Source organism: Aotus nancymaae, unplaced genomic scaffold (assembly GCF_030222135.1).
Source record: "Aotus nancymaae isolate 86718 unplaced genomic scaffold, 86718_ANA_hifiasm-v0.15.2.pri h1tg000006l, whole genome shotgun sequence".
Lineage (NCBI taxonomy): Eukaryota > Metazoa > Chordata > Mammalia > Primates > Aotidae > Aotus > Aotus nancymaae.
In genome coordinates, this window is record NW_026988417.1 from 27,099,440 (window position 1) to 27,114,559 (window position 15,120).

Here is a 15,120-nt window from a genome sequence, read left to right on the forward strand (position 1 = left end):
AAGCTTTAAAGAGGAACCTTTTGTTTATCCTTATTTCCTACATGGAGTAATGTGACATTTAAAAAATTAAAAAAAAAAAATAAAAATAACTTATTTTTACCATTCTCACCTTCCAGGGTTCTATCATATGACCATCCCCTCCAAATATCTATAAACTAAGACAATAGATTTGGGAATATTACCAGCAGCAAATCCTCATGGGTCTGCAGCAGTCTCAATTCTTGCTGCCTCAGAAGAAAGAATTTGACCAAGGAGGAGGCATAAAGAAAGAGGAGAGACTGAGGCAAGTTTCAGAGTAGGAATGAAAGTTTATTAAAAAGTTTTAGAGCAGAACAAAAGGAAGGGGAGCACACTTGGAAAAGGACCAAGTGGCCAACTTGAAAGACAAGTGCCCTGTTTGACCTTTGACTTAGGTTTTTATATGTTGGCATGCTTTTGGGGTTTTGCATTCCTTTTACCCTGATTCTTCCCTTGGAGTGGGCTCTCAGCATGCACAGTGGTCTGCTAGCACTTGGGAGGGGAACATACACAGAGTGTTTACTAGAGTTGCATGCATGCTCCCTTGAGATACTCTTCCCTTACAGTCAAATATACATAGAAAGTCACATACCAGTTAAACACTCTGCCATTTTACCTCTTAATGCACACACTGGTGCCTACTTGTTCAACTCCTGAGATCTTTTTGGGAAGCTGCTGATCACCAGCTTCAGTTTTTTGTTTATTTACTGGGAGACTGACTTGCCCTGGTTTTGGCTGCCACCAATTATTATTTTAGAGAGACAGTTAATAACCACCTCACCATCACCTGATAGTCACCTGATATTCCTAGTAGGGGATAGAGGGAGCCCTTTTCTGCCCTGCTCATGCATGACTAGCTACCTCCTGTAACAGTAACAATTTGTCTATAAACTTCAAGTGTAAATCTATCTCTAATTCTCCAAAAGTTGTGGAATGGCTACCCCTACCCAAGGTCTATTGTGGGCCTATTGTGGTGGAAGAAAAAAGCCCTGTATTATTTCACTTAAACTATTCCAGATTTTATTAAGGGCCTAAGACAGCAGATAGGAGAAAAACATTGAACCAATAACTTGAACTTGCATACTATTTCATTAAATAGTGAAAGGTGAATAATGGCAAATTGGGGTAAAGGAGAAATCTGTAGGCTACAAAGTAGTAAATGGAGGATTAGCTACTATTCCTAGACTGCAGGAGCATAAACAAAGAAGGAACTTAGAAAAGTAGAGAAGACCTTGCCCTTAAAACTGATACTCAGAGCTCTGAGGATATGGCATGGTTGTTACAGAAACATGTAACCTTCTGGTGAAAAACTTGCCAGACATTTCTCAAAAGAAGACATACGGATGGCCAACAGATATATGAAAAATGCTCAATATCATTATCATCAGAGAAGTGCACACTAAAACCACAAGGAGGTGTCACATCACAGCTGTTAGAATGACTACTGTCAAAAAGACAAAAGATAACAAGTATTGGCAAAGAGATAGAGAAGAGTGGACCCTGTATACTGTTGGTGGAAATGTAAATTAGTACAGAGATTATGGAAAACAGTATGGACATTCCTCAACACTTTAAAAATAGAACTAACATATAATCCAGCAATTCTACTTCTGTGTATATATCCAAAAAAAATGCAATCGATATCTTGAAGAGATATCTGCACTCCCATGGTTATTGCAGCATTCACAGTAGCTGAAATGGAATTAACTTGTGTCCATCAATGTATAAATGAATAGAGAAAATATTTATACGAAATGGAATACCATTCTGCCTTAAAGACAAAGTAAATCCTGTCATTTGCAACAATGTGAATGAACCCGGAGGTCATTGCGTTAAGTGAAATAAGCCAAGCACAGAAAGACAAGTACCACATGATCTCACTTACAAGTGGAATCTAAAAGAAGTCAAGCTCATAGAAACAGTAGAGGCCAGGGGAGGTGGCTCATACCTGTAATTCCAACACTTTGGGAGACCAAGGTGGGCAGATCATGAGGTCAGGAGATCGAAACCATCCTGGCCAATATGGTGAAACCCTATCTCTACTAAAAATACAGAGATTAGTTGGGTGTAGTGGCGTGTGCCTGTAATCCCAGCTACTCGGGAGACTGAGGCATGAAAATTATTTGAATCTGGGAGGTGAGCCAAGATGGCGCCACTGCACTCCAGCCTGGCAACAGAGCGAGACTCCGTCTCAAGAAAACAAAAGAAAAGAAAGGAACGGTAGAATGCCAGTTATCTTTGTCAAGGGGAAGGAGAATAAGGAGGTGTGGGACCAAAGCATCCAAAGTTTTAGTTAGAAGAAATAAGTTCTGGAGATCTATTGTGCAGCACAATTACTATCATCAATAATAATGTATACTTGAAAATTGCTAAGAGAATTGATTTTAAATATTCTCATCACAAAATAATGATAAATAGTTGATAGCAAGTTGGATGTACTAATTAGCTTGAGGTTATCTTTCTGCAATGTATACATATACCAAAACATCACATTGTACACCACAAATATATACAATTATTGTCAATTTAAAAAAATAAAGACATATGAGTAAAAGAAAATAAGAAAGAAAAATATTGCCAGAGAACACAGGCTTCAATTAAATGTCACAGGGCATAGGCTGCAGATGGAATGCATGGCAGTTGGCTGCTTAATAGTGGAAGGAAAGGGTCAAGATGAACCCTGAGGGTTGCTATTGTGGCAGAAAGAAACTTGTGAGGCAAGCTAGACCAAGGCCATGGGAAACACATGCGAACACACACACACACACACACACACGTGTGCGCGTATCATATCACCTGGATGCCATGCCGAAAAACACACACTGGAAGAAGGAAGGAAGGTTCTTCCTCTGTTTTAGCCTGGGCATCCTTCTACCCATGCTTGCACCGTTCTGCACGACATTTTAACATTTACATAACAATAAAACAATGGTATGTATCCACCTAAAGAAAGGAAACTTCTCTTTATTTTTAAGGTACTCACTCTCTCCCTAATAAAGATACACACGCCCCAGTGTTATTGTACCCACTGCTAGCTATACAGGTTTTTATTAAAATTTATTGAAATTCTCGTTGAATATTCCATTGCCTAAACATTAGATTATACAGGTAGCATCAAACAATATATATAAAATAGCAAGGGAAAGAAGTAGAAAGAAGGAAAAAATAGTTAACATGTATAAGCTACTATATACGCTGATGACTGAGGTGAAATATGCAACACTACTATCACTTTTGTAATTGGTCACAAGGTCATTGAGATATCTATGACTTCTTGTTTCCAGTGCCCATTCCGTGTTTGCTTTGAGCCATAATCCCAGACTGTTTGGGTTCTTTCCTTTTTTCGTTTTGGTTATTATAATTTTCTATCTGCCTTTATATTGAACATGGAAATAATAGGAATACTCAAGAGAAAAATCTGCAGTCCAGATGGAATCACTTCTGTCCTCGCTGCATAGCAGCAAACCATCTTTCCTTAGGTAATTAGAATCTATTATTTTAGCTTGGAGAGTAGCCCCCTTTCTTTGCATGTTTCTTCAGTGATATTCTGAACCCATAATTCCCGGGTAGCAATCTCACCTTCAATTTAATGAAACCAATATTTGTTCACTGGTGGAAACATTATCCCCTTTGAAACTAAGACTTCTAAAACATCAGCACTCAAAGGTACTTGAACAGAAAACAAACATTCTGCCTGGGGATTATGAGGTACATCAGAGTGAGAAAAGACACCAACACTTCACTTCTTTATTACAGGACTTATTTACTCTGTCCACAAGAATAAATCTGTTGCAAGACCACTCCACATAATGGTCTTTGATCAAAGCACAAAATGCATTCATAAGACAGAATTCCATCAATTCAGAGGGTTCTCTTGTACTGACATTGTATGTGAGTATTCAGTAAATACTTTGAATTTTCTGTTAGGACAGCCGCTTTGGATGATGGGGTATTAGATAAGTAAGACTAGTTTATTGATTGGGCATGAGTACATTGCTGTAATTCCTTTACTGTGAAATAAATTAATTGCTCAGAAGTAACGTTATACAGAATATCACGATGGTTGTAAAGTCCTTCGTAAGGTAAAGCCTTAATAAGGGGAAGTCTGTTTTCTTAATCCCATGCATAATTTCTGTCCTGCTATCATTCATAAGCCCATTGAAAAGACACTGGACTGGTTAGGGAAAATGACACCAAAATCCACAAGATAAGTCACTTTATCTACCTATGATTTACAGTGCTTTTGGCAGTCGATGTCTTTTAGTGAATATTAACCTGAAGCACAATATTTTCATAGTCTGTGCACATTTTGAGAGATTCATCTTTTCTAGAATTTTTTTACATCAGTTTTTCAAGCTTATTCCATTTAAGCATGTGATCACCCAACCAAATCATCAGCAAGCTTCATAAGTCAATGTAGATCAATAATTTTGGCCATTTTCTCAAAGTAGAAAACAAATCTGTAACTTTATGGTCTGCCCACTGGAAGACTTCCTTCATCACTGCTTTCCTTCAGTCACCATGAGTTTGTGTTGTGATGCAGCAGGCATGCATTTTTGGGTGGAACCAGAATGTCATACAGATAAAGATAGAAGTAAATCCTCTAAAGCAGGCTTGGACATTTTATTCTACATTAAACTAATTTTGGAGAACTACTACAGGAGGCCGAAGGTTCTGTGAGTTTACTATTGGCAGCAGCTCTATATACCATCACTATTTACTACAGGTACCTCATATATATGTATATGTAAACAGAATATTGCTTGTCTCCCCTTGTATTTGAGTTATGTAAAGATCACATCACACTATATATGCTTTTCTGTGATTTGACTTTTTCACTTTGCTTTATGAGAAGATGATACATGTTGCCACTTGTCTTTATGTTTCAACCATTTTCACTAATATATGCTATTCCATTAAGTACATTTATGACAACTTATGTTTCCAGTTATTGTCAGTAAATATTACCTTGGTTGCTTCTGTTTATGTACTCTGAAATTTCTTTTACATATCTCCTGGTGCTGACAGTTTATTTCTAACATTGCTGGAGAGTGCATTGTATATGGTGTCTGATTTACACATTTTTAAAATGTACTTTTATATATTTTATATGCATACACTCATGAATACATGTTTTCAACAATTTAAAATAATAAAAAGATACACTGCATGCTAAATCAATAACCTCAGTTTATCGCCGTGTTGTAATAGATTATGTTCTTTTTCCTGCTGCCATGTAATATGTGTATTTAAGAAGATATTTCTTATAAACAAGTTATGTTGATAACATTTCTTTCCCACATAGTTGCTCAACCTAATTAGTGTTTGAATTCATACCATTAAGTCATAATAACATAAAATTGTATAGTCACAAGTTTAGGAAAGATTGGTAAATCTGAAAATAACAAGTGTTGGTGAAAACTTGAGCCAATGAGAACTGGAACACCTCACCAGTGAGAGTGTAAGCTTGTATTCCTATGTTGGAAAACAGTTCAGCATTATAATGTGAAGATAAAAATTCACATATTTAAATGAAGTTACCTATTCTATGAAAATCAGAGTGTCATAAATATTCTTACATGCATTTTCTGTTACATATGTGCAAATACTGCAATTGCTGATTTATACCTTCTATTTATCGTTTCACTATGTAATGCCAACGTGTTTTAGAAAGTGGGTAAAACAACTTTCACTGTTAGGAATGCTCAATATCCTCTTGTATACCCAAACATTTACCGTTATAAATCTGCTATACCTTATTGAAAGTAAATTTTTATAAATATATAAATTGTAATTATGTATAAAACATTTTTACTTTGGGTTTCCATGACTTAGTGAGGTTGCACATTATTTTATAATTTGTGTTTCATTACAGTTTGCTTTTCTTTGAAATGGCTATTCATTTCCTTTGCCTTTAAAAATATTTTTTGTTGATTTGTAGTGATTCTTTACGTATTTTGTAAGTTAATTTCTTATCAATTATAAGCCACAAATGAAGTCCATGAGAGTTTTTCTTTCTGCTTTTGTGTTTATGACTTTTGACAACCAACAGTCCTCAAATTTAATGATTTATTTTGCTCTTTATAGATTGAACTTGTGTGTCTAGTTAAAAAAAAAGTATTTTCATACCCTCTCTTTTAAAAAATCCTCTCTATTGTCTTATTAAATGTAACAGTTTGCGTGTGTATTTTAGTCGTGAATCTACCCATCCTACTGGTAAATACAAATCTATGCCTAGTAACTTTAATATCTTTAAAGCATGTTATTTCATGCAGTTTTAATCATTTTATTTATAAATAAAAAAATTAGTTTCTTTCTTTTTAAAGTTTTCCTGATTTTTGCTAGTTAGTTCACTCCAGGCACTTCTTATTTTTATAGATGTTCATGTAGCTGTTTCTGAACTTTTTCTCTTTTGAAAATTAAATTGCCAATAGTTTGTTGACTATATTCATTAAAAAAAAAAACTTTTGCATACATGTATCTTTTTTTCTCTCTTATTCTTTTCATTTTGTCAAATACTTTATTTAGTATTTCACCCTTCTCTTTCTCTTTTAGCTTTTTACTTTAAATTTTTGCTATATGTCGTTACTTACAGGGTTAAGTATTTAGTGCTATAAATTTTCCTCTTAACCCTTCATTAGTTAGTGCCTCAAGAGTCTCCTGAGTTACAGTTTTCTCATCCTTGTATCTGCAATTCTTTATTATATTTTCCTTTGGACAAAATAATTTTTAAATAAGAACTATATTTATTTTCTATTTATCTAATCTTTCAAATCAAAGGTTTAAAAGTATGTAATATTTTGATACATTGTATTTAAGGAATACTAAAACTTACTGTTTCCATTTGTAAAAATTAATTGTCTTTACTTTCTGGTCCCATATATCTGCTTGGTCAATTTTGGCAAATGTCCCGTGTTCTCTTGAAAAGAAAGTACTACCTCTATTATCAGTGTAGAGTATGTTATAAATATATCATGGTTGGAAAATATGTGGTATATGCAAATATTATTACATTTCCGTAATTGATAATATTGTTAGATTCTCTCTATTTTTATTAGTATTCAATCTACTTGAATTGTACAGGACTATTATTATTATGTGTATCTTTCTGTTATCTCTTATAATTTATTGTACCCAAAATTTGCAGCCTTTCTCTTTCAAAAATCTATGCTACTACTGTGATCCTTGCCAGAGATATTTTTGTATTGATTTTTGTGTTTGGTAGGAAGTAGTACACATTTTTCTCCTTATTTATAACCAAGCATGTTAAACTCGATTTTTATTAAAAATTTTGTCCTTTTCTTGTATGACAAATGTCCATGTGTATATGGGTCAGCTTCTAGGCCCTCTTTCCAATTGAATTGCTCAATATATCTCTTCTGCCAGAACCTGCAGTAGTAAACACAATAGCTCTACAACAATTAATTTGCTCATTTATTATCAATATCTTCTCTGGGTCTTATCTTTGTACTTTCCTATAGTAACACAATATGAATTTGCCACTCCTCCCTTCAACAAGCAGAGGCTATTTTTGCACTTCTTGAATTTTGTTGTGCTTGTAGTTGGCACTGGCCACGGGAATATGGTGGAAGCAACACTGTGCAGGTCTCGGACATCAGCGTTGTGCTTATTCTCTCCCTCTGGAAACACTGCCTTTGAAATGTGAAGTTATCCATGCTCACCTGCTGGACGGAAGATACATGCGGTCCAGTAAAAACCATTTCTCCAGCCAATAGTCAGCCATCTCTCTTTTGTTCCATCAGTTGAGCTTGGATATGAATAAGTTCAACTGAGATCAACTAATTATGGCCAGATCAGCAGAACTCCCTAGTTGACACAAACTCGTAAGTAATACTACATACTTGTTGTTTTAATCCACTAAGTATTGAGGTGCATTTACCTAGCAATAACAGATTATTGATGCAATATGTTAAAATTTGATATGGTATTAGTTATCAATATTTTGTTTTGTGCCTTGCACAATTTGTTTACTTTTTAAAGTTGCCATCTAAATAAAGCATAAAATATTCCTTCATGTTTTATGGAAGTTTTGGTATTTTGCCCTTCTCATTTAAGGTTTAAATCAGTTTAACACTTTTTGTGTAAGATGTGACATAGGGCATTAAATCAATTTGTTTTAAATACAGAGAAAAACTTTCCCAGCAAAATTTAGTCTATTTCTTCATTTACATATAGTGCTACCTATTTCATATATTAAATCTCTCTTGTAAGTTTTGACCTGTTTTGGGCTGCCTATTACATTCTAATTTTCTTTATTTCATTTTTCCTGTGCCAATAACAATCCTACCATTACCTTTTGCTCTTTTTTATGTGTATTTTGCTTATTTGGGGTTATTTTATCATATGCATAATTTGTAGGATTAGTTTATCAAGTGCCTTAAAGAAATCTTGTTGTCATTTTATTTGGATTGCATTTAATATAAAGAAACTGTTATTGTTCCAATAGCTTTTTAACATCTAATAAAAGCTTATATATTTGTGTCTGTTTCATGGTCAGTGTTTTCAATTTTTTTCTTATGAATATTTATGTCTGTTTAACGTAAATTATATTCTAAAACACTTTCTAATTCATTATTAGTCTAAATAATCTTAAATGTTTCTTCAAAATATAATGTATCTCCATGTCATACAAGTATTTTTGGCCATCTACTTATTTACATACCCTCCACTTAAAGCTCCAGGTGCTGATAATTTGTCTTTTTCTTATCTATTCTTATTTTCTCTATGCCTCTGATCTGCATTTTAGAGAAACACATTTCAAAGTATAATTTAACAGTTGGCTTTCAAGTAGGTCCAGCCAATGAGAACAGAGAGAAACAGGATACAGTTCCCTCTCTAACTCTACCACATCCTATCATTCTGGCATGGGCTGTGCCTCTTCTCTCTGTAACTCCAATTATTTCTTCCATGGTCCCAAATCTTATCAGACCACTTACCCCACATGTTCACTGCAGTTTCAGCTCTCTTTAGGTCACCCTATGTATTAGTCCTTTCTTGCACTGCCATAAATATCTGATATTGGGTAATTCATAAAGAAAAGAGGTTTAATTGGCTCACTGTAAGGAAGCATAATGACTTCTACTTCTGTGGAGGTCTCAGGAGACTTACAAACATGGTGGAATCAAAGTGGGAGTCAGCACTTCATATGGCCGGAGCAAGAGAAGAGAGAAGGGGGCAGGTGCTATGCACTTTTAAACAACCAGATCTCTTGAGAACTCAGTCACTATTGCCAAGACAATACCAGAAGGGATGGTGCTAAACCATTAGAAACCATCCAATCACCTTCCACCAGGATCTATATACAACATTGGGGATTGTATTTCAAACATGAGACTTGGGCAGGGACACAGATGCAAACCATATGATTCTGCTGCTAGCCCCTCCCAAACCTCATCTTCTCTCACATTTCAAAATACAATCATGTCTTTCCAATAAACCCCCAAAGTCTGAACTCATTCCAGCATTAACTGAGAAGTTCATGGTCTAAAATGTTCTCTTAGTAAGGCTAGTCCCTTCCATCTGTGAGCATGCGAAATCAAAAACAAGCTATTTACTTTCAAGATACAATGGGAGCTCAGGCATTGGGTAAACACTTCTGTTCCAAAAGGGAGAAATCAGTCAAAAGAAAGGGACTAGAGGTCCCATGCAAGTTTGAAACCCAGCAGGGCAGTCATTAAACGTTTAAGCTCCAAAATAACTCCCTTTGATTCCTTGTCTCACATCCAGGACACACTGATGCAAGAGGTGAACTCTCAAGGCCTTAGAGAGCTTCACCCCTGTGGCTTTGTAGGGTTCAGCCCCCACAGGTACTCTCATGGGTTGGTGCTGAATGCCTATGGCTTTTCCAGGCACAGGGTGCAAGCTGCCAGTAGATCTACCATTCCAAGTCTGGAAGACCCTCTTCTCACAGCTCCACTAAGCACAGCCAGATCTCATGAGAGCTCACTCACTATTGCCAAGACAATGCCAAGACAATGCCAAGGGGGATGGCACTAAACCACTAGAAATAGCCCACATGATCCAATCTCCTCCCCCCAGGCCCTATTACCAGCATTGAGGATTACATTTCAACATGAGACTTCGGGAGGAACACAGATCCCAACCCTATCACCCTGATTTCAGGGGTTTAGTAACACCATCTTTCTCCATTGTCCTTCTAGTCCTGTTAAGAAATTGACTTCTTGATGCTTTTAATAGAAAGGTTACCTTATTGAAAGTATTGCCTTTTCATTTTGTTAATCAGTGGAGTAATCAGTTATCTTTTTTTGAAAGACCTGAGTGATAGCTGGGGTTTTTTCCCGTGACTTGTTTTCTCATACTTTGGGTAGACCTTTCACATCTTATACTATAATACATGATTCACTGGCTTAACCCCCACACTAGACTGTCAGATGCTGAATAGAAAGTACCTACCTCATTTAATCATATCTAAAAAATGATACTTAGCAAAATATTTTGTTCTTTATAATTAAATTTGTATATGAATGGTTGCAAGAACATTTTAAATTCTTTAGAAAGCTAAAAAAAATTTTTGAAACTATATCACCAGTCGCCTTGTGAAGCACTTATTCCTTACCTCCTCCATAACATCTCATATGAAATTTAAAGTCAAGCTACGCCAGTTTCCCTGTTTCCTCAACTCACTATTTGTAGTCTAGTTCTTCTGAATTATTGCTTGTGTTTTTCCTTTTCCTGGGACTTTTTTCTTTATGTACTGATTATATTTTATCTTTGAGTAATGAATCTCTTTGTCATCATTTAGATCTCTTATCTGGGAGTCTCTGGTAATAACTGTATAGTCAATTAAACATCATTTTTACTCATATTTGTTTAAAAGTTATTCTTCTTAGCTAGGCATAGCAGCATGCACCTTTAGTCCCAGCTACTCAGGAGGCCGAAGCAGGAGAATTACTTGAACCTGGGAGGCAGAGGTTGCAGTAACCAAGATCCAGCCACTGCACTCCAGTCTGAGCAAAAGAGCAAGACTCATCTCCAAAAAAAAAAAGTTATTTTTCTTTCCTGCTTTTAATTTTCTTCTGCGTTTTCATTTTAATTTTATTTCTTAAAAATTGTATTTGTCTGCTTTTATAAATATTATGAATATATTTATAAATATTAATATGTCATATTTATATATAATATAATCATGACACTTGCTTTTTGCTGTTTATCATGCTGTTTGCTTTTTTTTTATTTTTTCCCTGACTTCTACTATATTCATCAAAATTTCTTCATTCTCTAACTGCTGTTAGAAAATTACACATTTTATTTTTACTAACTTGAATTTCTTCTTAAATCTTTAATTCACACAATTGACTTTGCACTCTTCTAGTTAATATATTTATTTCTGTACTGGAACCACATATATGTATATGTGCTCATGAAACTCAGGAGTCACTTTGCAAACATGTCTACTATTCAAAATTGAAGGTAAGTGTTGATATAAAACCAAAGCCTGAAAATGACCTATAAATAATTAAAAACTCAACTTGATTTTGTTATAAATATTAGTAATTTGCAGAACAGGGCTAATATATCTTATTTACTACTTAAAAAATGTGTTTCTTCTTCAAGGGCCTGCTTTCCTTAGGTAGGGTAGGTTACATTATTTTAGTTCAGAGAAATTGGTGAATCGCTCCCTGCAGAAGGCCTCATTGCAGGTTAAAAATACAAGTGAAAACCAATATGATACAGGGCAATAAAGAACAGGTGATACTTAATGTTTTTCTCTCTGAAATTAAGAGTAAGTAGTTATCTGTTTTGAAAACAGTGTTTAAACAACAGGGTTTCAAAAATCTAAAATTTTAAGCAGACATAAAAGTGTTTCCATAAGGCATTAAATGTTTTGAACATTTACTAAAAATATTAATGGTTTGTTGGCTTGATGCAACACCCAGATAATTTTAATGGGCTGAGGAATTATTTAGTCTTTTATTAGTAAAGAGTAAACTCCATAGATGCTTCCCATTCAGTACAGAATCCTTTAATTATTAAGCAATCACATTTTCTTTTCTACTTATCTTTTGAAATGTGTTATAAAGAGGCCTGGTCTACCTTGATTTCATCATTCAGCCTTTTGCTTCTAAGTAGGAATGTAATGTCTCAGCAGTTATATGATTATGTGAAATACTATGCTAAGGACTGGAGTATCAACTGGCAAAACTAAAGATAGAAGATAGTGAATTATTTTTCAATGCTACAATTGTGAAATGTAAAAGGTTAATCTGTTAAAAAGTTTCATACAAGCTACTCAAAGGATTCTGCTAAAGCCCTAACCTAATGTTCTCATTTGCTTCTCTTTCACTATGTGCAAGGAAGTCATGGTTCAACACTTCTCTAGACAGCGATAGAGACAGGAAGCAAAAAACAACATTTAGCAGTCAACATTTTGAAGTAAAGCTAATATACCCATGAACATGTTTGAAAATGTTTATAATATTGAACTTTAATCAATGTTATGAGCACTTTCTCTCCTTTTTTTGCATTTAAACACTGTTTAAAAAATAGACTATTTTTTGAAAACACTTGTGTATATTTAAAGACAAATGAAAAAAGTAGTCCTGGAAGTACCTATATGTCCCATTCACAGTTTTTCCATTATTATCTTAAATGTGTCATAATTAATGAATCACGTTAATATATTTTGATTAACTAAAGTCCTTATTTCATTCAGTTTCTTAGAGTTTGACCTCATGTTCTCTTTCTGTTTCAGGTTCTCACGTAGTTATCATGTCTACTTATACGTCTTTTAGTTGTGAAAGTTTCTCATATTTTTGTTGTTTTGATATCTTTCACAATTATGCGGATTACAGATCAGGTATTTGTAGAATGTTTCCCTATTGGAATTTATCCAGTATTTTTTTTTTTTTATGGTTATACTGGGGTTGTGCATTTTGGGAAAAAGTACCATAAAGGTTAATTGTCATTTCCATTATATCATATCAAGGGTACATACTATTAATCTGATATATCACTGTGTTCAACTTGATTGAGGTGGTATTTATTATATTTCTCCACTGTAAAGTAACTCCATTGGCCCGTTTCCACACTGAACATTTTGAAAGGAAGTAACTGTGTGCAGACCATACTTAAGACATGGAGAATAATAGTCTGCCCTAGGGCAGACTATCTACACAAATTATTTCAAATTCTTCATGAGAGATATGTCTCTTTTCCTTAATTTATTTATCCAATCACTTATTTTCATTAGTATGGATTCACGAGTATTCATTTTATACTTTGAGTTATAATCCAACATTTCTTCATTTATTTTGTTGCTCAACTTATTCAAGTTTGGCCATTTGGAACTCTTTCAGTTGGTTCCTTTGTCTCTTTGATGTATACCCATCGATTTGCTTTGTTTTGTTTTTTAAAACTTCCTTCCTTTGTGACATTGCATGATGCTCTAAGCTTGTCTTGTTAATTTCCTGCTCCAGTCCTAGAGTCAGTCATTTCTCTGAGTCTGCTCATAAGATCTAGGTTCTAGATATAATCATTACTACAGGGGTGCCATTTTTTTCTGGGTCTTCTCATCCAAGAGAACAGAAAATATATGTATCTAAACTAATACATATATTAGTTTATGTAATAACTGCTCTTGTTAAGACTTCTAATAATTTGTTCAACAAGAGTGATAAGAAAGGTCAATTTTTCTCACCATAAAGTATGTTTATACTTATCTCTAAATATTCCTATGTTTAAACATCTGTATCTGTATTACGCTAAATATGAATTCATACTGATGACTTCCAACTTTAATCTGTAACCACATATATTATTCTTGCCTCCTCCCTTTGCTTACCTGAAAACTCCATTCCAACAGTGAAAAACCCGGCTCCTAGCTTTTGTTACTTATTTACTTAACTGTCCAATTTTATTTTACATGTATAGCAGTATCTGAATTGTTAAACCTGTCTCACTACAGTAAACAACTTTATCAGTCAGAGTACAGTGGTTATGTGCAGTTCCTTTTGCCTCTAATCTTACAGTTTCCACTCATTTTCAAAGTGAAGCAGGCCAGCAACTTTTTGCCCAATTCCCTTCAGTTAACTTGTTTCATACATTGGTAATGCAGTTAAATCCTTTCATCCTAGTGTTCATCCCATCTTGGGATCCTCTGACCAATTAAATGGTTTTTCTTACATTTGCATACATTGAGTTTGACTCTTCATGCTATCAGTCCTAAGGATATAAACAAATGTATAATGTTACATATTTACCATTATAGTACTCATATCCCTAAAAAATCACTTGTGTTTCACCTATTCAACCCCCTTTCTTGTCAGCTTTTAGCAGCTACTTAACTTTTTACTCTTTCTACAGTTTTTGCCTTTTCTAAAATGTCACATAACTCTCCTCATACAGTATGCAGGCACTTTAGATGTTTCACTTAGCAGTATGCATTTAGGAGCATTCATGTCTCTTTGTTTTTATCATAGAATAACATTTTGTTGCACTATTGTACCAGTTTGTTCAACCATTCACATATTGAAAGAAAACTTGATTGCTTACAGTTTATAGCAATTATGAATTAAGCTGCTGTATGTAAACATTCTTCTATTTTAATGTCTATGTTATTTATTTCATTTTCTCATCTAACTGCCCTTGTTAGGACTTCCAGTTAAATGGCAAGTATAGGTGCTGAGAAAGCTCATGTTTCTTCATAATCCGAGGGAGAGAACTTCCATTTTCTCACCATTAGGTTTGATGTTAGCTGTAAGTGTTTTGAACATGTTCTGTATTAAGTTGAGGAAATTTCTTTCTATTTCTTTTGGTTGAAGACTTCTATTATGACTCAGTTTTGGATTTTGTCAAATGCTGTTTCTGCATCACTTGATATGATTATATAATATTTTTTCTCTATCCTATTGATGTGGTTGACTTTCAAATATTGAACCATTTTTGCATGCCTGAAATAAATCTGAATTGGTCATAATGTATAATAAATGTTACATATTGTTAGATTCAGTTTGCTAATATACTGTTGTAGGCCTTTGGATCTGTGTTCATGAGGGATAATGTTTATAGTGTTTCTTTCATGTAATATCCTTACCTTGTTTTTGTACCAAAGTAATGCTGATC